The 25,000-nt window shown below is 45.7% G+C and overlaps 1 long non-coding RNA gene and 1 pseudogene across 1 annotated transcript; one reads left to right on the top strand and one right to left on the bottom strand.

The window, feature by feature from the left end:
• The first annotated feature begins 1,328 nt into the window (after nucleotides 1-1,328).
• On the top strand, nucleotides 1,329-6,910 carry LOC147006991 (uncharacterized). Its single transcript, XR_015054489.1, has 2 exons — nucleotides 1,329-1,425; nucleotides 3,838-6,910. It is a non-coding gene; the product is annotated as an uncharacterized LOC147006991 (long non-coding RNA).
• Nucleotides 6,911-8,961: 2,051 nt separating this feature from the next.
• On the bottom strand, nucleotides 8,962-24,415 carry LOC147006990 (uncharacterized; annotated as a pseudogene).
• Nucleotides 24,416-25,000: the final 585 nt, after the last annotated feature.

Raw genomic sequence — 25,000 nt, 5'->3', positions numbered from 1 at the left:
TGCAGATGATGCAGTCATCTTTGCGGAGACTTTAGACATCCTCTTGGGGGCCCTCGAGGTGCTGAATGAGGAGTCGGAGCCGTTGGGATTACGGGTTTCTTGGGTCAAAACTAAGATCCAGGCTTTCGGTGACATCTTGGATGCTGCTGTCCTGTCTGTGTCTGTTTGTGGTGAGGATGTTGAGGTCGTGGATAGATTCACTTACCTTGGCAGTGATATTCATGTCTCCGCAGGTTGTGAGCCGGAGGTCAATAGACGTCTGGGTCGGGCCTGGGGAGTCATGGATTCACTGGATCATGGGGTGTGGCGCTGCCGGTACCTGTGCGGGAGGACGAAAGTCCGAGTCTTCAGCTCCTTGGTACTTCCAGTCTTGCTCTATTGGTGCGAGACTTGGACTTTGACCAAGGATCTGAGACGGAGACTTAATTCCTTTGGTACCAGGTCTCTTCGGAGAATCCTTGGCTATCGCTGGTCGGATTTTTTGTCCAACGAGCGGTTGCTGAGAGAGACTCGGATGAGATTTGTTACCTGCATAGTCCGTGAGCGTCAGTTGCGGCTGTATGGACGTGTGGCTCGTTTTCCTGACTCTGATCCTGCTCACCAGATTCTCTCAGCGAGGGAGTCTCATGAGTGGAGGAGGCCAGTGGGCCGACCACGTGCCTCATGGTTGCAGCAGGTTGACCATCATCTCAAGAAGATGGGGATGGGCCTGGCATCTGCCTGGGGGATGGCCAGACGGAGGCCCCTGGAGTACCGACGGAAAGTGGACGCAGCGACGCGCTGTTCTGGCACATGCTCTCATACCTGACCTGTGATGTCATAGCACCGTATCCTGTCATTGGTTTGGTAAATAAATGGCCGTAACTTGGGAATCACTTGTCCGATTAATATCAAACCTTGAAAAGGCACATCCACAGGGCCTCAGCAATATACCCGGCAAGTTTCAATTCGATCGGACCAGTGGTTGTCAAGAAACAGCGGTCGCAGACAGACACACACAGACAGACACACACCGACAGACACACACACACAGACAGACACACACACACAGACAGACACACAGAGATTGCTGGAATTATAGAAAGATAAACCTGGTTATTAAACCAATGAAATCTGATAAACCGGCATCGTCAGGGACGAGTGATGAACCCGCGAACACTTTTAAACGTCATCAATTGATGTGAAATAATTAAATAATTCGATTGGAACTCGAGTAATCAAGATGAAGATTTTGTTTGAAATAATCGAAATCTTTAGTTGAATTACAGTGTATTTATTTATTTGTTACACTTTTTACTTTACGGTGTTAACTTTGTTTTACTTCTTTTGTTTTAGTTCTACTTGCTACGTGTCCCCATCGATCTGCCGTGCAGTCTCCACTGTGCACGTGCTCACCTGGTAACGCGTGTTGTGACGCCATTTCAGGTAAAACTGAAAGTTTCCCTGCGATGCTTTTGACTCAACCGTGTTATTATCCTCGTTGTTGTTGCCATGATTATTGCTGATACCATGATGATTATTGTTATTATTATTATTATTATTATGTAATAACGTCAATATTATTTACATTGTTGTGGAATTTTGTTGTCTTAACCGACTCGGTGTAAATACTATCACTCAATTTGCAATACTCAAATAATCCGCTGTCCACAAGGGAAAGTACATTTCATCAAAGAACATTTATTGCGCGGTTCCACGGAGTCCAAAACACTGAGATGTAAACATCCACAATGATTTGCACCAAACTAAGCTTACATTTCCTGATATATATATATATATATATATATATATATATATATATATATATATATATATATATATATATATATATATATATATATATATATATATATATATATCAGGATTTTGAGATTTTGAGATCTCGTGCTACAGTCGTGGCCGAAAATAATGTCACCCTTGCACTTTTTTCAAATAAGTCACAATTTTCTCTGAAAAGAAGTTTTAATTAACAAAAGTATTTTGTCTCCACAATTCTACATTTCACTGTTAATATTACAGAACCTTTGTTTTTTTTATTCAGAACTGAATAAATCCTTTTAAATCAGAAAATACAATGAAATGCCATTGATAAAATTATTTACACCCTCGACTTGCTATTTGGTATCACGGCCTTTGGACAGAATACCTGCAGTCAAGCACTTCCTGCAGCCATGAATGAGATTCCTTCTCCTCTCTCCTGGCAGGATGGCCCACTCTTCTTGTACAAACTGCTCCAGTTCTCCCACATTTGAAGGGTACTTTCTCCCAACTGCTGTTTTCAGATCACCCCACAGGTGTTCATTGGGATTTCGATCTGGACAAATTGCTGGCCACTTCAGAACAGTCCAGTGTTTGATCTTGAACCATTCCTGATGAATTGTGAAGTGTGTTTGGGGTCATTGTCCTGCTGCAAGACCTATGACCTTCGACGGAGACCCAGCTTTCTGACACTGGGATGAACATTGTGCTCCAAAATTCCTTCTTGGTAATCTCCTGATTTCATGATGCCATGCACACATTCAAGGTACCCAGTACCAGAGGCAGCACAGCAACCCAAAAACATCACTGAACCTCCTCCATGTTTGACTGTAGGGAAGGAGTTCTTTTCTTTGAAGGGTTCATTTTGTTTTCTGCAAACATAGAGATGATCTTCCTGACCGAAAAGCTCTAATTTGGTCTCATCTGTCCACAGGACATTCTCCCAGAAGGATTTTGGTTTGCTCAGGTGTGTTTTGGGAAACTCCAGTCGGGCTTTCTTTTGTCTCTCTCTCAGCAGTGGGGTCCTCCTGGGTCTCCACCCAGAGAACCCCCTTTCATTGAGTTGGCGACCTATGGTGCGAGTTGAAACCGTCGTACCTTGTGTCTGAAGGTCAGCTTGAATCTGTTTGGCAGTTCATCGAGGTGATTCCTCCACCATTCGAACAATCCTACGCTGCAATCTTCGATCAAGTTTTCTCTTGCGTCCAGGGAGGTTGGTTACAGTGCCATGGGCCTTAAACTTCCTGATAACATTGTGTACGGTGGATACAGGAACATCAAGGTCTCTGGAGATGGACTTGTAACCTTGAGGTTGTCCATGCTTGGATACAATCTTGTGTTTGACCTCATCAGACATTTTTTTGGTTTTCTTTCTTTTCTCCATGCTCATTACGGTGCACACAGTGACACAAAACAGCAGAATGACCCCTTCTCTCTATTCAAACTGGTTGAATGAATGATTTTTATATTGCAGGTACCTGCAGCTCACCACAGGTGAGTTCAATTCCAAAGTAAAGGAACTTCGGATTCCAAAGTAAAGGAACAACATCTTAGGATTTCTGAGTGGAATAAGCTGAGATTTAGACATTTTTTTCAGCTTTTTTTTGTTTTCTTCCACGACAAGCCAAAGAAATACATTTGTGGAGAACAAAATATGTTTTCATTTCGACAATTTTCTGGAAGAAATGGTGTATTATTTGAAAAAAGTACAAGGGTGCCAATATTTTTAGCCACTCCAGTTTATAGTTTTTGGCTTTACCTCTCAATTGTGAATAATCACTTAATCTTAAGGTATTGTAGTATCCGGATCCTGATCTCCACCAAAATCTAATCAATTCGTCATAATCACACAACCAACCTCTCCTCCAAATTTTGTCCGAATCCGTCCACAACCTTGAGAGATATCCTGTTCACAGTCAGACTGACAGACAGGGGTGAAAACATGTAATAAGTTTAAAATGTTTGTTAAACCAGAGGAAAGAGAAAAATATTTGTTTTCTCTCAAAGAGATGAGAGATTTCTTGAGTATTTTAATGTCTTTATTTGCCTTACCCTTCTTTTAATTGGTTGGTGCTTCAGTACCGGTGATGGAGCCAGAAGATTTTTGGTGTTCACCGCCCGACAACCCGAGGGCATCTCACCAAAACGATCCCCGAGTTGACCAACTTGATCCAGTTCACCATGGATCCACACTCATCGTGGAAGAGAGTCAACAATCCAAACAGGAACCCCAGGAAGGGAAAACAATCTTCCAGGAAGTTGAACAGAAACGTCAAACATTGTGGCTGCAATGTGAAGAGATACGCCAGCAGTTCAAAAATCTCCTTCAGCAAGGTGATGAGATGCACCAGAAAGTCCTACAACTATTTGATCAGATACATGAGGAAAACGAACAAAGATCCCTGTGCATCAAACAGATATGCCAGCAAAGCGAACAGCTACAACAGAAAAACGAGCAGACACACCGTTGTCTCATAGAGATACGCGAGTGTGCCGGACAGATACACCAGTGTACCAAGCAGCGACACCGGAAGAGTGATGAGGTATGTGAGCGCACCAAAAAGATACCCGAGCAAAGTGAGGAGAGACCTCAAGAATCCCTGCACCGAGCCGATGTGGAACACCGGTCCCACAAACACAATCACCAGCTTCAAAAACAGGAACACCAGAAAAATGAACATCCATTTCAGCAAGTGGAGTGGACCCAAGGATCACGCTCAATTTATGCAACCCGCAAAGCGACGACAGCGAGTCGCATGATCATGGAGTCACCTCTGAATCCAGACGCAGTGTCTGTTTGGGTGTAGTTGCGGTGTCTCATTGGGTGTGTCTCATGCGTTCCAACCGATTCAAGACACGCGGTATCTCTTTGGGTGTGTCTGGTGTTCCAACATGCATGGGACAAAGAGGTTTTGCAGGTGAAAGGAGAGGGGTAAGCAGAGTTTAGACTTCAGAGAATTCACTGAGGGCCTCATTGCGAGTTGGTGAGCTGGATCATCTCCACCATCGCTTACTATGAGAGAGGGGGAAGGATGGGGGAGGGAGAGAGAGGGAAGAGGGACGAGAACAGAAGCAGAGAGAGAGAGAGAGAGAGTGAGAACGAGAGAAAGAGTGGGGTTGGGGGGGGTAGAGGTAGAGATATAGAGGAAGGTTTGGACCTCCCGACCACTCGAAATTTCCAAACACATCCTCAGCTGCATCGGACACAATCCCTGGAATATTTATTTTCTAGATCAGCATCTGGGAAAAAGAGCGGGAAATACAACAAGCGAATGTAAGAGCGATTAAAGTTTGTACAAATAACACAAACATGTCACGTGATTTTTTTCTGCAAACTACCACCTTTTGTTCACTTTCATAAAACTTAACTCTTGGCTCAGTTCAAATGTTGTTTGTTGTGTGCCGCTCCTTCCCAATCCCATATCCATATCCAGGCGATATATGGCGTCATCACCAGGCGCCGAAGGAAGGCAGGACTCAGTTTTTACTCCGTTTGTTTTACTTTCTTGCTGTCTTGTTTGTTTGTTTGTTTGTCCAGACGATATTTCAGCCATCCTTTGAGTTAGGAAGCTGAAATTTGGGGACAAAGGTGAAGATGGGCGTTAGCAAAAACTGTATTTTTTATTTTCGATTAATGAATTAATTACTTAATGATTATCGATTTATTAATTCCTTATTTATTCCCTTTTTTCATATGGGCAACATCTCAGGCACCTTTTGAGCTACGAAGCTGGTATTTGGACATGGCAGTGAACAAGTGATTTGGCTCTAAAGGGTATTTTTGATTTATTGATTAATGCCAGTCCCTCACCATATTCGCTTTCAAACTCCACCTGAACCGCTCCACTTGAATTCACCCGTTCGTTCCACCATCGAAAATCCCTTTCTCCTTTTCCATTCCACATCCGAAACCATCCCCCCCATCACAAGTCCACACATCATGAATCACCATGACTTCAAAAAATGGATCAGAATCACCTGTTGACTCGTACAAAAGATTGGTAATCGGACTTTGGAAAATAAATAGACTCCTTTTTATTCATTGGCTCCAAAAATCCCATTTGGACACAATGGAAGAGCTAACGTTAGAGCTGCAGGATCATTAACCTGCAGCGTTGCAGCTGGTATCATGTGCGTTCGATGTCATCGATGACATTCAACGAGGATGGCAGCAACACATTCTTTCTCCGTGGTTGTAAAGCCAAGAGCAGCTGGACCTCTGTACAGAGCAGATTGGCTTGAACACCGGAATGAGAGGATGTGAAACCGAGTGAAGTCGGGTGGTTCCGTAAGGCATAACAGCTGAGCCTCCGCACGGAGCAGATTGTTTCAACCTCTATGGGATAGTGGATGCCTGTGGAGAGACACTGAACAAGAGGCATACAAGCAGCCTTAACATGCGGATCGGCAAGCGCTCTCGTGCACCACATGTCTCGATCCATCGTGCTTCTTGATCTCCCGAGCGTTTGATACTCCACTCACTCCGTCTGCCAGGAGGTTTTGTCCCATAGTGCTCCGATCCACCACACATCATCTACCAGGAGCGGTCTCGACTCGTATCATTTATAAGGACCGGTCTCAATCCATATAATTTATCAGGAGTGCTCTCGACATGTCACCTGCAGGCGTGCTCTCAACTTGTCTTCACTGCCAGGAGTCGTCTCGACTCGTCACATGTGCCGGGACTTTTGATTTGTCTCGCTCTCGTCCATCAAACATTCCTTGCGATGAGTTTTTTCACCAAAGCTGCACTCACATCTGCCAAATCGGACCACGACAGCCACCAAGGGGAAGCTTGCATGCTGTGCAAGTCTGCACGTGCTATGAGCTTACATGCTACGCACTGTGTGGGTCTCCACACGGTATGAGCTCACACGCATCCGTGTAAGGTGAGGAGGATCCGTGCCAACGCTCTGCTCTGCACTCTTATCGACTCTCTTATTCCTCCCAACATTTCTTTGGAATGATTGATTACCATGTCCTGTGTCTAGCATAATTGAGAAGGAAGAGGTGGTTTTTGGATGGAGAGACTTTGGAAGGGAGATGTGTAGTACATGGAAACACATGCTCATGATTGCTATCGTAAATACCTGCCATTGCTGATTGAATAAACCTTGTTGTGCTTTTAAAATAAATGTTCTTGTTAAACTGCTCAATGTTTGCGGTGTGCTCATTTTTGTCCTTTCCATGTCGTCCAACATTGTGTGTAAGTTTCGTTAGACGTGAAGTTTTTCCCCACTGATTGGCTCCTTGATTTGCCAACAGCCATCCATGGTTCGCTTGGCCATACATGTTAAATAGACGGGTGGCTTTTGAGGGCATGACGCCGAATTTGTGTTGTCGTGCCACTGCTGAGGTAACGCGTAACCGAGCAGCGAAAGCCCTGCTATGCTTGGCGGTTGTAATTGGTGGCCACGGTTGCCGAGGTCCAAGGAGCTCCTGCGTGATAACTCCAGACCCCAGAATCCGGGTGTTTCATATTAAAGGTTGAAAATTAAAATAGGACATTTTTGTTGACTTTGCTCTTGCCCTCATTCCTATTGATATGGAAAGGATGTCTGCCAATTTTGAGAAAGATCAGGTAATATTTGGACTCGAGGTTGCACAGTCTGCACACTTTTGAAATTTTACTCCAGTTCATATAAGAAGAAGAATAAGATTTATTTGCAAAATAAAAATTAATAAAACATCAAAAGGATTGAAAAATATTGAACGTAACACAATGAAATTAATATAAGCATATTAATTAAACATATACATTATACAAATATTCACAAATGTTAATATTTATTGTAAGAACACCCGATCAATTAAATTATCGACATAAGTTTATATATATACTAATATTGTTCACTATCGAGTTGATTCTTTTTCTTCTAGAATACAACCAACAAAACTAAACATCAAAAAAGTTGAAACTGAACTTAATAACAATCATGTTAACGACATTCAATGATTTGGTAAGATGCAACTCCTGCTTTTGTTCACTTGGTGACGGTTTTTCTGCGGTGTTCCATGATCTTCAACAGGAACTTCTTCTGCTGTTCGTCCCTGACTGACTCGTTGACTTTCTTGATCAGGGCAATGCCCCTTTCTGCAGTGCCATTCACCACTTTAAGGGCATTGATGGAGCTTCTTCGTGCATCGCTGCAGTATTCGTCCGTGTCGCCGACCCCGAAGAATCCAAATAATGTCTTTGTATGGCGGGCGACGAAGTCGCTCAGGTTTTTTCCCCTTGAAAGACAAGGTTATTTTTCGTTCTAATCGTCTCGATTCTTTCTTCATTTCTGGCTTTTCCAAATTCTGGAACATTATTTCCTTCTCTGCCAGAGTGATACGTTCATCCAGGAAAGCCAATCCAACATTTGTTTCTGACAGATACCAAAGGTGTCTCTTCGCCACCTCCAAAGCACCCTCCTTGACATATCTATCCGGGTAACAGTTCGGCGGTTGAATCATGTCCGAGTCATTCCTTGGTGCCCATCGACTCACAATTTCCTCATGCCAAAAGCGGACAACAAAATACACTACTTTTCTCATTACATTCAAATTCTCGATCAGTCAACTCCAGTTGTTCATTGATTAGGACAATCTTAAGTGCATATGTGCCCTTTGCCATCCACCGAGCTTGATGGGGGGGGGGGGCTCCTGGAGCCCTGAATTTGACTTCACTTTCAGTCCAACCTCTAAGAAAGAGGAAAGACAAACGTAAAAACTCTTTGTAATCTTCTCGAGGATGGCTTGCATCTTTCAAGACTTTTTGAAGGGAGTCAACCATTTTCAGACGTCGGTCTTCTCGAAACCGTTGGACAGGCTCTTCTTCGTCCAGTATGGTCGTATATGACTTCTTATTGATTAAATGCCAACGTTTTCGGAACCTTCGAAAGATCTGGAACTCTTTCTGTCCTCTCGTTGTAAAGAAAGGAATGTCTTATCTTGTTGTAATATGCTCCTCCTTTTCATCACGTCTTCCCTAGCGATATCAAATAGTTCCTCAAGATCGCCTTTCCAAACCTGCCGCTTCATCTTCGCTGTTTCCGTATTTCACGATTTCTCTTTGCCCAGGTTTTGGTATTACTTGTGCAACTTCTGAATGCCAGCTCTGATATTCTCCTCCATCCGTCATTGCAGGGATGTTTGCTTTCTTCCAGACTTCCTGGAGCTTGATACTCGTGGACTTTGCAGCGGCGCAGAGCGTGTCCTTCATCTCCCGGTGATGGTACCTGAAGACTCATAACACGTGTTCTCTGGTGAGAAGAGTTTGGCTGTGAGAAGAGTAACACCTGTTCTCTGGTGAGAAGAGAAAGAGTGAAGGTGAGCAGTGGAATGAGGAGCCGAGCCCCCAGAAATTCACCACTCGGCATCTTTTCAAACATAGTAACCAGGTTACTTTTCTAGTATTCATTTTCACGACAGATCTTTCGAAGGTTCCTGAAAAAGATAAAAGACGAATAAGTACACCGTATAAAAAATAATATGTATATATGTTTATATATATATATATATATATAAAAATATATATATATATATATATAAAAAATATAAATTACATATCTATATATATATATATATATATATATATATATATATATATATATATATATATATATATATATATATATATATATAAAAATTAAATTATATATATATATATATATATATATATATATAAACATATATAAAAAATATATATATTGTTACGGATTTTACAATCCTGTCTGATGAATGCATCCACACACCCAGGTCCTCAGACAGTTATTTCCTTCAATGCATATTCAGATTAACCCCATCCCCATGTCCAATGGGATCTTAAATGTGATGCGTTGAGAAGGTTAAAGGATAGATCCCCTCTCTTATGGGAAGGTTTTTTCTTTACGACAGACACGTTTACACACATTTATTTCACGAGCTCTGAAGCCCGCCCTCATTTTTCCTCAGCAACGTTCTTTATTGAGCTCCAACGCCCGCCTTTTTTGAGAGCGCATGGGTCGTCATGGTAACTGTGGGGTGGGGTGAGCTTGGGGCGGACGGCACCCCGCGGAGAGGGCCCAGGATATGAAAACGAGCGAGAGGTAGTTCTGAGAGAAAAGCGTGAGGAGAGAAAAGTGTGAGGAGAGAAAAAGTGTGAGGACAGAAAAGCGTGAGGAGAGAAAAGTGTGAGGAGAGAAAAGCGTGAGGAGAGAAACAGCGTGACGAGAGAAAAGTGTGAGGAGAGAAAAAGCGTGAGGTGACAAAAGCGTGAGCAGAGAAAAGCGTGAGGAGAGAAAAGCGTGAGGAGAGCAAAGTGTGAGGAGAGAAAAAGCGTGAGGAGAGAAAAAGCGTGAGGAGAGAAAAAGCGTGAGGAGAGAAAAGCGTGAGGAGATAAACAGCGTGACGAGAGAAAAGCGTGAGGAGAGAAAAGCGTGAGGAGACAAACAGCGTGATGAGAGAAAAGTGTGAGGAGAGAAAAAGCGTGAGGTGACAAAAGCGTGAGCAGAGAAAAGCGTGAGGAGAGAAAAAGCGTGAGGAGAGAAAAAGCGTGAGGAGAGAAAAGCGTGAGGAGAGAAAAGCGTGAGGAGAGAAAAAGCGTGAGGAGAGAAAAGCGTGAGGAGAGAAAAGCGTGAGGAGAGAAAAAGAGTGAGGAGAGAAAAAGCATGAGGAGAGAAAAGCGTGAGGAGAGAAAAAGAGTGAGGAGAAAAAAAGCGTGAGGGAGAGAAAAGGCGTGAGGAGAGAAAAGCGTGAGGAGAGAAAAAGCGTGAGGAGAGAAAAAGTATGAGGAGAGAAAAAGCGTGAGAGAAAAGCATTAAGAGAGAAAAGCGTGAGGAGAGAAAAGCGTGAGGAGAGAAAAAGCGTGAGGAGAGAAAAGCGTGAGGAGAGAATAGCGTGAGGAGAGAAAAGCGTGAGGAGAGAAAAGCGCGAGGAGAGAAAAGCGCGAGGAGAGAAAAGCGTGAGGAGAGAAAAAGCGTGAGAGAAAAAGCGTGAGGTGACAAAAGCGTGAGCAGAGAAAAGCATGAGGAGAGAAAAGTGTGAGGAGAGAAAAGTGTGAGGAGAGAAAGAGCGTGAGGAGAGAAAAAGCGTGAGGAAAGAAAAAGCGTGAGGAGAGAAAAAGCGTGAGGAGAGAAAAAGCATGAGGAGAGAAAAGCGTGAGGAGAGAAAAGCGTGAGGAGAGAAAAGGCGTGAGAGAAAAGCGTGAGGAGAGAATAGTGTGAGGAGAGAAAAGCGTGAGGAGAGAAAAGCGCGAGGAGAGAAAAGCGCGAGGAGAGAAAAGGCGTGAGAGAAAAGCGTGAGGAGAGAATAGTGTGAGGAGAGAAAAGCGTGAGGAGAGAAAAGCGCGAGGAGAGAAAAGCGCGAGGAGAGAAAAGCGTGAGAGAGAAAGCGTGAGGAGAGAAAAGCGTGAGGAGAGAAAAAGCGTGAGGTGACAAAAGCGTGAGCAGAGAAAAGCGTGAGGAGAGAAAAGCGTGAGGAGAGAAAAGCGTGAGGAGAGAAAAAGCGTGAGGAGAGAAAAAGCGTGAGGAGAGAAAAGCGTGAGGAGAGAAAAGCGTGAGGAGAGAAAAGCGTGAGGAGAGAAAAAGTGTGAGGAGAGAAAAAGCGTGAGGAGAGAAAAGCGTGAGGAGAGAAAAGTGTGAGGAGAGAAAAGCATGAGGAGAGAAAAGAATGAGGAGAGAAAAGCGTGAGGAGAGAAAAAGCGTGAGGAGAGTAAAGCGTGAGGAGAGAAAAGCGTGAGGAGAGAAAAGCGTGAGGAGAGAAAAGTGTGAGGAGAGAAAAGCGTGAGGAGAGAAAAGTGTGAGGAGAGAAAAAGCATGAGGAGAGAAAAAGCATGAGGAGACAAAAGCATGAGGAGAGAAAAGCGTGAGGAGAGCAAAGCGTGAGGAGAGAAAAAGTGTGAGGAGAGAAAAAGCGTGAGGAGAGAAAAAGCGTGAGGAGAGAAAAGTGTGAGGAGAGAAAAGCATGAGGAGAGAAAAGCATGAGGAGAGAAAAGCGTGAGGAGAGAAAAGTGTCAGGAGAAAAAGCGAAAGAGGAAAAAGAAAACGCGAAAGGAGAGAGGAAAAAGCAAAGGGCTCATCAGCAAGGTTTTGGAATCCATCATCGCTTCAGACATGAAATCCTTCCTCTTCTCCAATGGCTTGATTTCCAATCATCAATTTGGTTTCAGACCAGGTCACTCTACCCTGGATATGCTGCTACTGCTCTCCCATCAATGGATGGAGGTCCTCAATGCCAGACAGGAAATCCGAGCCGTATCCCTGGACATATCACGTGCTTTTGACACAGTCTGGCACCCTGCCCTACTCACCAAACTCTCTTCCCATGGTATTCAAGGCCATCTCCACTCATGGCTCGCAGACTTCCTCTCCTGTCGCAGTCAACGTGTGGCCCTAAATGGAGTTCTTTCATCCCCTCTTCCTGTGCAGGCTGGAGTTCCTCAAGGTAGCGTTCTGGGCCCTGTTCTTTTTCTGGTTTTCATCAATGATCTCTCAGACTCTCTGGAAAATCCTCTATTTCTCTTTGCCGATGACTCCACCCTCTGCCGTACCATCTGTCATCCCTCAGACCGGCAAGCAGCAGCTTCTTCGCTCACTGCAGATCTGGATAAAATCACAAACTGGTCCAACACGTGGAACATGTCTTTCAATCCAGACAAATCTCACACTCTCACTATGTCTCTTCGAAAGGACCGTTTACATAACCCCCCCATCCACTTTCTCAACAATCCTCTGGAAGAAGTCTTTTCTTTCAAGCTTCTGGGTCTCACTATCTGCCATGACCTTTCCTGGGAAAGTCACATTTCCAACCTTGCCTCAAAAGCCAGTCGCCGACTGGGAATCCTCCGTCGTGCAAAGTCCTTCCTCGGCCCTCTTGAGCTCCTGACCACTTACAAAGCTTTTGTCCGTAGCCTGATGGAGTACTGCTCTCCCCTCTGGGCTGGTGCTCCTGCCTCCCACCTTTCTCGGCTTCACGCTGTCGAAACCAGGGCATTTAAGATCATTGGCTTCTCCCGCAATGAAGCTGAGTCTTTGGGCCTCTCACTCAATCACCGCAGGTTGGTCAGTGGTCTTTCTGTCTTCTACCGACTTCTCTCCAGCCTTGCCCCCCCTGCTCTCTCTGCGATTTGTCCCCACCACATTTCCACAGGGCGCTCAAGGTCCGCCAACAACCCCCTTCTGGTAAAACTACCAAAATCACGAATCACTGCTCATCTTCACTCTTTCATTCCTCTTTTTTCCCGCCTTTGGAATAAACTTCCTCACTCTATTCTTTCCCATTCTTCCCTCCAGGCTTTCAAAACAGCTGTTCACCACCACCTCTTATCTTCCCCCATCCAAATCCTCGATCTTTTCTACCCCCGATAATCCACCCAAGCCCACTTCCTTCAATTCTCCTGCTTTCCTTCCTGAAAGTCCCTGTAATGTCCATCTTCCCCTCGCCATGTTCCCCGTCCCATCCCCATCCCTCTCCCTTCCACAGTTCACCTGTGTCTGTTCCCCAATGTTTTGTCCCTTCCACTCCCGCCCCTCTTGTCTCATGCCTCCTTGCTGTGAGTTGTGTGTTCGCTCTCATACGAGCCTCGACCAAGGTATACAAAAAAAAAAAAAAAAAAAAAAAAAAGGGCGAGAGAAGCGAGCAAGAAGCGGGTGTCTGACCAGCGCCGACGAGACAAATGGTCCTTCCCAGTGCTTCGGCAAGCGAATGTGTGGTGCGCGTGTGGGTGTGAGCAGCGCCGCCAACAAGTGAGGCACGGGTCGGTCACCAACAACACCGGGTGTTTTTTTGTTGTGCTTTTTAAACAATGTCGACGGATATATCTGTGGAAGGGAAAGGGATGGGGCAGGGTACACCAGGTAAACAAAATGGATACTACAGGGACTTCAAGGTCCTTACACTCCAGGGACTTTCAGGTCCTTACACTATGGGGACTTTCAGGAAGGAAAGAAGGGAATTTGAAATAAGTGAGTTTCGGGTGGATTAACTGGGGAAGAAAAGATCATGGTTTTGGATGGGGGAATATAAGAGATGGTGGTGAACAACTGTTTTGAAGACCTGGAGGGAAGAGTGGGATTGAAGAGAGTGTTCCACCAAAGGCAGGGAAAAAAAGAGGAATGAAAGAGTGAAGGTGAGTAGTAGTTCTTCATTTTGGTAGTTTTACCAGAAGGGAGTTGCTGGCGGACCTTGAGCGTCTCATATTTCTCAGGAAATATGAGGGGGTGGGGTGGAAATATCACAGGCAGAGCAGTGGGGCGACGCCGGAGAGGAGACGGCATATTTTTGTTGCAGTCAGCCATTTTGTTTTCCCAAAGAGGCCGTACGACCTCGGCTGCTTGACAGGGTTACCGATGACACTCAGACGAGTCATGCCAAGAAGGTACACGCCAGGGTTGTGTTTCCGCCTGCTCGCTTTCTCCTCACTGGTTCGCTCAATAGCTTGCCATCACTCGGAATCACTCACGAGGGAGGGATCCACAACCAAACTCTTCTCACCAGTGTGAGATCGTTTGCGTTTATTGAAACCTGCGAACTCACAAAAAAACTTTCAGAACACAACACTTTATAGTTTCTCACCAGTGTGAGTTCGTTTGTGAACATTCAAAATTGTGGATCCGTTTGTGCAGACCTTGGGGGCCCTGCGGAAATATGGTGGAGATATTTCGCAGACAGAGCAGGGGGGTGAGGCTGGAGAGGAATCGATAAAAGACAGCAAGACCACCGACCTGCCTGTGGTGAGAGAGAATGAGACCAAAAGACTCAGCCTCACCGTGGGGGATAGCAATGATCCCAAATGCCTTGGTTTCCACAGCGTGAAGGCAGGAGCACCAGCCCGGAGTGGAGAGCAATACTCCATCAGGCTGCAGATGGAAGATTTGAATGTGGTCAGGAGCTCAGGTGTGCCAAGGAAGGACTTTGCACGATGGAGGATGCGCAGTCAGCGACTGGATTTGGGGGCCAGCTTGGAAATGTGGCTTTCCCAGGAAAGATCATGGCAGATAGTGATCTCCGATGATCAATGAAATCCTCATTCAGCATCTCGAGGGCCCCCAAAAGGATATCCAGAGTGTCCGCAAAGATGACTGCATCATCTGCGAAATCAAGGTCAAGAGATCTTGACATTCCCAAACGATGCACCGCAACTTTATCCCTCCGACATCCTCCCCAGTACACACACCCTGACGAACTCCAGTACAACTGGAAATATGTCGGAGATGGTACCACCACATCTCACAGCATTCTCAGTACTCGAGTGTCGTTCAGACATCAGATTGATCAGTTTTGGTGGTGCCCCATGGAGACCAAGAATCCTCCAGAGGGCATCCCGATTTACTGAATCGAACGCTTGGAAGAGATCAACATCGGCTACAAGCAGCCCCCGCCGAAGCTCTCGTCTACGTTCGGTGAGGACCCGAAGGGCTTGGACACGGTCAATCGTTGACCTCTTTGGTGTAAAGCCTGACTGCTCCGGACGCTGGTGCTCCGGACTGGTGATGGAGGTGAACCCTCTCAAGAATTATCCGAGCAAAGACCTTTCCCGGCACTGAGAGCAGCGTCACCCCTCGGTAGTTGTTGCAGTCTTGGCGATCACCCTTCCCTTTCCAGAGAGGGACAACAAGGTCCCCTTCCAGTCAGTTGGGATTATGCCTGCAGCCAAGGATCCTTTCTTTTGGTCCAATTTTTTGGCAACTTTCGATATGTTGTTCCACATACCTAATGGAAAAAGAAAAATACCATAAAACGTTTTCTTGCGATGTTTTTTTGGGGGAAACGCGGCGATTTTTCCATATTTTGACTCCACTCGAGGGCAAGAAGTGTTGTGGGCGAAGCAAGTCACGTGATTTCTCGGCGGTAGATTCGCCACCGGTCGTTCACAGTGGAAAGCGAAACGGGATGTTCAAACAACCGAATATCTGAGGCATGCTCGTGTGGTGATAGTGGCGCTGAGAGATTTCGTTGAGGGGTGCGGAGGGGTGGGGCAGTACGGGGGGGTAATTGGATGGGAGAGGAGAGGGCCCTCCGTCGCGACTTGATATCAGGACGGAGAGGGCGGAGCCAAGGGCGAACGAGTGGGCGAGACGTCACGTGATGTATAAAGGGGCGGGATCACGTGAGCACACAAGAGGGGAGGGGCATTGACGTTGGGGAACCGAGCTGTGTGGTGAAGTCAACGAACGGCTCCATGATGGAATTGGCACCGCAGAGTCCGGAGGCCTCGTCCAGCCGGCGTCGATGACTCGTCAGAGCACCGAGGACATTCCGGTGAAGATCGTGAGTCATGAGAGGGCTCGTCATGGTCATACTTGTCTGAAACGGATGTCTCTGTGTCTGTCCCCATGTTCTAGCTCCCTCCCCAAGACACGTACGGAAGAACACAATGGAGATTGTCGAGGAAAGTGTGTTCAGTTTACAAGAATCTGTCTCAGTAATGAACGTCTCAAATGGAATCGTCTAAACCAGACGTGTGGGCGTGGTTTAATTTAGTAACCAATGTCTCGAATGAAATCGTCCAAACCAGACATGTGGGCGGGGTTTCATTCAGCAACCAACGTCTCAAATGGAATCGTCCAAACTAGACGTGGGCGGGGTTTAATTCAGCAACCAACGTCTCAAATGGAATCGTCCAAACCAGACGTGGGCGGGGTTTAATTCAGTGACGAATGTCTCAAATGGAATCGTCCAAACCAGACGTGTGGGTGTGGTTTAATTCAGTAACCAATGTCTCAAATGGAATCGTCCAAACCAGACGTGGGCGGGGTTTAATTCAGTGACGAATGTCTCAAATGGAATCGTCCAAACCAGACATGTGGGAGTTAATTCAGTGACGAATGTCTCAAATGGAATCGTCCAAACCAGACATGTGGGCGCGGTTTAATTCAGTAACCAACGTCTCAAATGGAATCGTCCAAACCAGACGTGTGGGTGTGGTTTAATTCAGTAACCAACGTCTCAAATGGAATCGTCCAAACCAGACGTGGGCGGGGTTTAATTCAGTGACGAATGTCTCAAATGGAATCGTCCAAACCAGACATGGGCGGGGTTTAATTCAGTGACGAATGTCTCAAATGGAATCGTCCAAACCAGACATGTGGGCGTGGTTTAATTCAGTGACGAATGTCTCAAATGGAATCGTCCAAACCAGACATGTGGGCGCGGTTTAATTCAGTAACCAACGTCTCAAATGGAATCGTCCAAACCAGACGTGTGGGTGTGGTTTAATTCAGTAACCAACGTCTCAAATGGAATCGTCCAAACCAGACGTGGGCTGGCCAATTCAGTGACGAATGTCTCAAATGGAATCGTCCAAACCAGACATGGGCGGGGTTTAATTCAGTGACGAATGTCTCAAATGGAATCGTCCAAACCAGACGTGTGGGCGTGGTTTAATTCAGTAACCAACGTCTCAAATGGAATCGTCCAAACCAGACGTGGGCGGGGTTTAATTCAGTAACCAACGTCTCGAATGGAATCGTCCAAACCAGACATGTGGGCGTGGTTTAATTCAGTAACCAACGTCTCAAATGGAATCGTCCAAACCAGACGTGGGCGGGGTTTAATTCAGTGACGAATGTCTCAAATGGAATCGTCCAAACCAGACATGGGCGGGGTTTAATTCAGTGACGAATGTCTCAAATGGAATCGTCCAAACCAGACATGTGGGCATGGTTTAATTCAGTAACCAACGTCTCAAATGGAATCGTCCAAACCAGACGTGTGGGCGTGGTTTAATTCAGTAACCAACGTCTCAAATGGAATCGTCCAAACCAGACGTGTGGGCGTGGTTTAATTCAGTGACGAATGTCTCAAATGGAATCGTCCAAACCAGACATGGGCGGGGTTTAATTCAGTGACGAATGTCTCAAATGGAATCGTCCAAACCAGACATGTGGGCGTGGTTTAATTCAGTAACCAACGTCTCAAATGGAATCGTCCAAACCAGACGTGTGGGCGTGGTTTAATTCAGTAACCAACGTCTCTAATGGAATCGTCCAAACCAGACGTGTGGGCGTGGTTTAATTCAGCAACCAACGTCTCAAATGGAATCGTCCAAACCAGACGTGGGCGGGGTTTAATTCAGTGACGAATGTCTCAAATGGAATCGTCCAAACCAGACGTGTGGGCGTGGTTTAATTCAGTGACGAATGTCTCAAATGGAATCGTCCAAACCAGACGTGGGCGGGGTTTAATTCAGTGACGAATGTCTCAAATGGAATCGTCCAAACCAGACGTGTGGGCGTGGTTTAACGAAAGACGAATGTCTCAAATCGAATCGTCCAAACCAGACATGGGTGGGTTTAATTCAGTGGGATTTAATGTCTCAATGGAATCGTCCAAACCAGACATGTGGGCGTGGTTTAGTCCAGTAACCAACGCCTCAAATGGAATCGTCCAAACCAGACGTGTGGGCGTGGTTTGTTCAGTAACCAACGTCTCGAAATGGAATCGTCCAAACCAGACGTGTGGCGAGTGGTTTAATTCAGTGACGAATGTCTCAAATGGAATCTCGTCAAACCAGACATGTGGCGCGGGTTTTAATTCAGTGACGAATGTCTCAAATGGAATCGTCCAAACCAGACGTGTGGGCATGTGGTTTAATTCAGTAACCGAACGTCTCAAATGTAATGCCCAAAACCAGACATGTGGGTGCATGGTTTGATTCAGTAACCAAACCAGACGTGGGGGCGGAGTTTAATTCAGCAACCAACGTCTCGAATGGAATCTCGTCCAAAACCAGACATGTGGGCGTGGTTTAATTCCAGTGACGAATGTCTCAAATGGAATCGTCTCAAACCAGACGTGTGGGTGTGGTTTAATTCAGTCCAAACCAATGTCTCAAATGGGCGGGGTAATCGTCCAAACCAGACGGGGACGGGTGTCTCAATTCAGTGCAGTGACGTCTCAAATGGAATCGTCCAAACCAGACATGGGCGGGGTTTAATTCAGTGACGAATGCCCTGTGTCCAAATGGAATCGTCCAAACCAGACATGTGGGCATGGTTTAATTCAGTGACGAATGTCTCAAATGGAATCGTCCAAACCAGACGTAAGTGGGCGTGGTTTAATTCAGTAACCAACGTCTCAAATGGAGAATCGTCCAAACCAGGCCGATGTGGGCGTGAAGTTTAATTCAGTAACCAACGTCTCTAAATGGAATCGTCCAAAACCAGACGTGGGCGTGGTTTAATTCAGCAACCAACGCCTCAAATGGAATCGTCCAAACCAGACATGTGGGCGTGGCTTTAATTCAGTGACGAATGTCTCAAATGGAATCGTCCAAACCAGACGTGTGGGCGTGGTTTAATTCAGTGACGAATGGTCTCTAAATGGAATCGTCCAAACCAGACGTGTGGGCGTGGTTTAATTCAGTGACGAATGCCTCAAATGGAATCGTCCAAACCAGACGTGTATGTGGTTTAATTCAGTGACGAATGTCTCAAATGGAATCGTCCAAACCAGACATGGGCGTGGGTTTAATTCAGTGACGAATGTCTCAAATGGACCGTCCAAACCAGACATGTGGGCGGGGTTTAATTCAGTAACCAATGTCTCAAATGGAGATACGTCCAAACCAGACGTGTGGGCGTGGTTTAATTCAGCAACCAACGTCTCGAATGGAATCGTCCAAACCAGACGTGTGGGCGTGGTTTAATTCAGTAACCAACGTCTCAAATGGAATCGTCCAAACCAGACGTGTGGGCGTGGTTTAATTTAGTAACCAATGTCTCGAATGGAATCGTCCAAACCAGACATGTGGGCGTGGTTTAATTTAGTAACCAATGTCTCGAATGGAATCGTCCAAACCAGACATGTGGGCGTGGTTTAATTCAGTAACCAACGTCTCAAATGGAATCGTCCAAACCAGACATGTGACGAATGTCTCAAATGTAATCGTCCAAACCAGACATGTGGGTGCATGGTTTAATTCAGTAACCAACGTCTCGAATGGAATCGTCCAAACCAGACACGTGGGCGGGGTTTAATTCAGCAACCAACGTCTCAAATGGAATCGTCCAAACCAGACGTGGGCGGGGTTTAATTCAGTGACGAATGTCTCAAATGGAATCGTCCAAACCAGACGTGTGGGTGTGGTTTAATTCAGTAACCAATGTCTCAAATGGAATCGTCCAAACCAGACGTGGGCGGGGTTTAATTCAGTGACGAATGTCTCAAATGGAATCGTCCAAACCAGACATGGGCGGGGTTTAATTCAGTGACGAATGTCTCAAATGGAATCGTCCAAACCAGACATGTGGGCGTGGTTTAATTCAGTGACGAATGTCTCAAATGGAATCGTCCAAACCAGACATGTGGGCGCGGTTTAATTCAGTGACGAATGTCTCAAATGGAATCGTCCAAACCAGACACGTGGCGCAGTGACGAATGAAATGGAATCGTCAGAATTCAGTGTCTCAAATGGAATCGTCCAAACCAGACGTGTAATTCAGTGACGAACGTCTCAAATGGAATCGTCCAAACCAGTAATTCAGTGACGAATGTCTCAAATGGAATCGTCCAAACCAGACGTGTGGGCATGGTTTAATTCAGTAACCAACGTCTCAAATGGAATCGTCCAAACCAGATGTGTGGTCGTGGTTTAATTCAGCAACCAACGTCTCGAATGGAATCGTCCAAACCAGACGTGTGGGCGTGGTTTAATTCAGTAACCAACATCTCAAATGGAATCGTCCAAACCAGACATGTGGGCGGGGTTTAATTCAGTGACGAATGTCTCAAATGGAATCGTCCAAACCAGACTTGTGGGCGGGGTTTAATTCAGCAACCAACGTCTCGAATGGAATCGTCCAAACCAGACGTGTGGGCGTGGTTTAATTCAGTAACCAACATCTCAAATGGAATCGTCCAAACCAGACGTGTGGGCGTGGTTTAATTCAGTGACGAATGTCTCAAATGGAATCGTCCAAACCAGACATGGGTGGGGTTTAATTCAGTGACGAATGTCTCAAATGGAATCGTCCAAACCAGACATGTGGGCGTGGTTTAATTCAGTAACCAACGTCTCAAATGGAATCGTCCAAACCAGACGTGTGGGCGTGGTTTAATTCAGTAACCAACGTCTCGAATGGAATCGTCCAAACCAGACGTGTGGGCGTGGTTTAATTCAGCAACCAACGTCTCGAATGGAATCGTCCAAACCAGACATGTGGGCGGGGTTTAATTCAGTAACCAACATCTCAAATGGAATCGTCCAAACCAGACATGTGGGCGTGGTTTAATTCAGTGACGAATGTCTCAAATGTAATCGTCCAAACCAGACATGTGGGTGCATGGTTTAATTCAGTAACCAACGTCTCGAATGGAATCGTCCAAACCAGACACGTGGGCGGGGTTTAATTCAGTAACCAACATCTCAAATGGAATCGTCCAAACCAGACATGTGGGTGAGGTTTAATATCATTAATAAACATCTGAAATGGAATCGTCCAAACCCAGACATGTGGGTGAGGTTTAATATCATTAACTAGCATAACCCGCGCTCTGCGCGTCATGTTGGGGTGGGTGTGTTTGAGAAAGGAACTGATGCAGAGTATCAGTTTTAATTTTACTTTTTTGCAGTAAGTGGAATACAATGTTCAAAGTACTTCTTGATACACAATGTTTTGGGTTATAGCATTGTCATTGTGGAACCCTTGTTTTGTGGTTGGTATAATTTGCACCGTAATGTCCGAGAACCGACGTGATCGTGAGAAGGCAACATAGAGCTGACCGTGGCTGAACACCGGCTGTGGAAGATATAACCCAACTTCATCAAAGGTTTGGCCTTGCGTTTTGTTCATAGTCATGCAGTAGCTGACTCTTACTGGAAACGGTGTTCTTTCAAGAATGAATGGCAAGTTCACATCTGATGGGGCCAGTTTGATTCGTGGTATCAACACATAGTCACCTTTGTTTGCCCCAGTTAGGATCTCGGCATCTAGATCATGGGTGTGGAGATTCCTAACAATCAGTCGTGTACCATTACATAACCCTCGTTTTTAATATCGATGTAAGAGCATGATAATAACACCAGGCTTCAAGAGCAGTCTGTGCGGAGGCATGCCAGTTGGGGTAATGGAGTTAAGAAATTCTAAAGGATGTTGCTCAGCCTCTCGTGGATCTTCGCAAATGACTTGGTCTGCACTTAATATAAGTATACTTTGATAGTGCCTGGTAATTTGTTTGTTAAGTCATCATTCATTCTAAGGGCATACTGATTTGTGGGTGTCAGGATGACAGTGTTTCACAGCAGTCGAGGGTTTTGTAGGTTCATGAACACTTCAGTTTCCAAATGTTCTTTGACGACTTCACAATCAGGTGGAATCTGAATGCAGTGGGGAATGTCGGGATGGTTGTAGCGCAATTGCCCATTGCCTAAGCGAAGTAACCACCGTGCGAAGTGCTGTTCGTCCTCTTGTGCGCGCATGTTTTTGATGAGGCGGTGGATGCGGAAAGCAGGCCAGAGTTTTGAGCGTTTTTATGCAGTTCTCCACGATGACAGCTGGTGGTTTTCTTGGTACTACTGGCAGAACTTGGCGGAAATCTCCACCCATTATGAATATTTTGCCGCCAAATGGTACGTCTACGCTTGTTGTATCCCTGAGCATCCTCTCGACCGCTTGTAGCGCATTGGAAGGGATCATAGATGCCTCGTCAATGATGAAGAGAACCACATTTCGAAGGAACGCAGCATGCTTTGAGGTTGGCTTCACGTTGCAGGTACCGGTGTCAAGTACTGGTACTGGCAGTTTGAAGAGATTGTGAACAGTGCGGCCACCTTTTAGAAGTGCTGCAGCTCTTCCTGTCCATGCGCATGGTGCACCAACTTCACCTTCGCCGCGAAAGGCTCAGATAAGAGTGTTGTAGCACATGGTTTTGCCTGTTCCTGCAGGTCCGTCGAAGAAGTAGGCCCTGCATCTCGGTTGGTCTCCTCTCTTTATGTCAGCCAGGTCTCCGAGGATTTGATCGACGAATTGTTGTTGTTCATTGTTCAGCGTGTTTAACAGTGCTTTTGCTTCGTTGCTCTCCTGGGTGATGTCAAAGCCAGGGTCTGCAGTTAGATCTTGTGCCAATGTATTAGGGTTAAACTGTGGAAGGCTGAAGTCTTTGCATGTGAAACCGCTTTGTTCCAGTGCAGATTGTATGTGGTTGAGAGCACAGTCTTGTGCTGTTTCTAAAGTCATGTGGCGCAGGTCTGTGAAGTCTTCCATCATTGTTGCTTTGTGCTTTTTCCCGGAGTTGTAGAGGATCTTGAGGGTTGCAGTCGATAAGAATAGTAGCGAAGAGTGTTCGGAGCTGTCGGGGCATTTGAAATGTTGCAGCTTCTGTCATTGCATGGTCGTCCCATTCTTTGTCATCTGTTAGCAGCTGTCGGCGTATGCATGGGTCTTTGAACGTCTCCATTACTTCACCATCAAGTGTTTTCAGATCGTCAAAGCTTGTGGCACCAGGAACATGATGAAGGAGGATCCGAAGGCAGTATTTTTCTGAAGTGTGGACTTCATCATGAGTTGAGTTCATCAGTGTCAGTGATTCGTATGTTTGCACAGTCATGGCCTTTATACACATATTTGAATCGGTACTTCACTGACTTAATGGAGGTGCATGCCTCAAGGTTGATGTGAGCATGAAATTTCCGAGATAGATAAGGATTATATGGGACTATCCATCTGTTGTCGACTTGACGGTTACCAAGTGTAATAGTGCGACCATTGTCTTGTCTGCGGTACAGGGGATAACCATTAACTGCAAGAGATGTTTCCTGTTGATATGCCTGAGGATAGTCTTTTGAGCACTTGCCATCAATCATACAGGGTGAGGCAGGATTCAGAGGACCACATGGACCATGGACCATCGTTGTCTTGACAATGCGAAATAGCTCTGTTTGTGACTGCTCATTTGGTATTTCCACTGATGTAGAATCAATATCAGCTACTTCTTTCAATTTGCTCTCCTCATTCAGAATGATTAATAGGTGGCAGTGAGGAAGTCCCCGTTTTTTAAATTCTATTACGTAGACGAAGGCCACTGGTACGCCGAGGGCGTGGTTGTTACGTATATCATGTAGGAGTTCCTGAAGGTGGAGTTTGAAAACTCTGCTGACGATGTCTGGTCTATCGTGTGCTTGTTGATTTGGTAGCAGTGCGTCTGTAATGTCCTGGCATTTGGCATTGCATGTAAACGTTAAGAATAAATCAGGCCTCCCATATTTGGACACAATGGCCATAGCGTCTTGGAAACTCTGTTGCATGCATCGTGGGGAACCTTGAAATGACGATGGAAGGATTACTATTTTCCCGGGAGCTCGGTTTTCTCGAGTTGCCTGTTGATGTATGTGGTCCATCAGACCTTGATATAGTTCTACTCTCAGCTGCTTTTGATTCTGCAGCACCCAACCGATTCTTGTGGACTCTGTACGTACATAGGCATCCACTACATATTGTTGGAGAAGTTTTCCACCATGAAAAATGGGATTGAAGCCAGTCATTCCGACAGCTAGTCGGTAAGCATAAAACTGTAAGCACGACACTTTGCGATAGCGTTCAGTTGCCCTCTCTGCTATATGTTCCATGCCCGGGAACCAACCTAATATTCCAGTGGGGAAAAATATTGGATACACCATGGGGTCAATGTTGCCTAACAGGTATGATATTTTACGTGGCTGGTGGTTCTTTGGGTAGATAACAATATCTCTATTGACAGGTGGTGTTCCATCAGATGAGACGAAAATAGCAGCCACTTCATCCAAGCGTGTGGGATTGTTATAGCGTCACTGGTCATGTCCACGCATCATGTTCATCGTGACTGTGGGGACAGGGCTATTGTTCTCCTCTGCTGAGCGCAGCTGTTGACGTTCAACTTCCTGCATATGGCGGTATGCAGCTGCATATGGATTCATGTTGTTGAGTGTGGTTGTTAACAGAGAGTCATGGTATCTTCACGACAGTTTTCGTTGGTGGGTTGTGCTAATCTGTTCTGAACAGCTTGATCGTCCTCAAGTATGTACAATTGGCTGTAAACAGGTTGAGCACCATTCGGAGGATGTAGGCATCCTGCTCTGTGATAAACCTGTCCATGGAGTCTAAATGTGTATGGACCGCGCCCTGGTGGAGAGGCAACCATTCCTCCAAATGAAGCGAACGACACGGAACTGTTATATTGGCGGATATTTTCCATGAATTTCCTGCACTGCGGATGATTACTTGTGAATAAAGTTTCCAGCTGCCTTGGATATTGGGGTAGCGGTGGGAGAGAAACTTTGCCATTGTGACAGCAATTGGAGTTT

This window comes from Eptatretus burgeri, unplaced genomic scaffold (assembly GCF_056783735.1).
Source record: "Eptatretus burgeri isolate ZD-2024b unplaced genomic scaffold, Ebu_testis_v1 Ebu_testis_scaffold_923, whole genome shotgun sequence".
NCBI lineage: Eukaryota > Metazoa > Chordata > Myxini > Myxiniformes > Myxinidae > Eptatretus > Eptatretus burgeri.
This window is presented reverse-complemented; position numbering and strand designations above follow the sequence as displayed.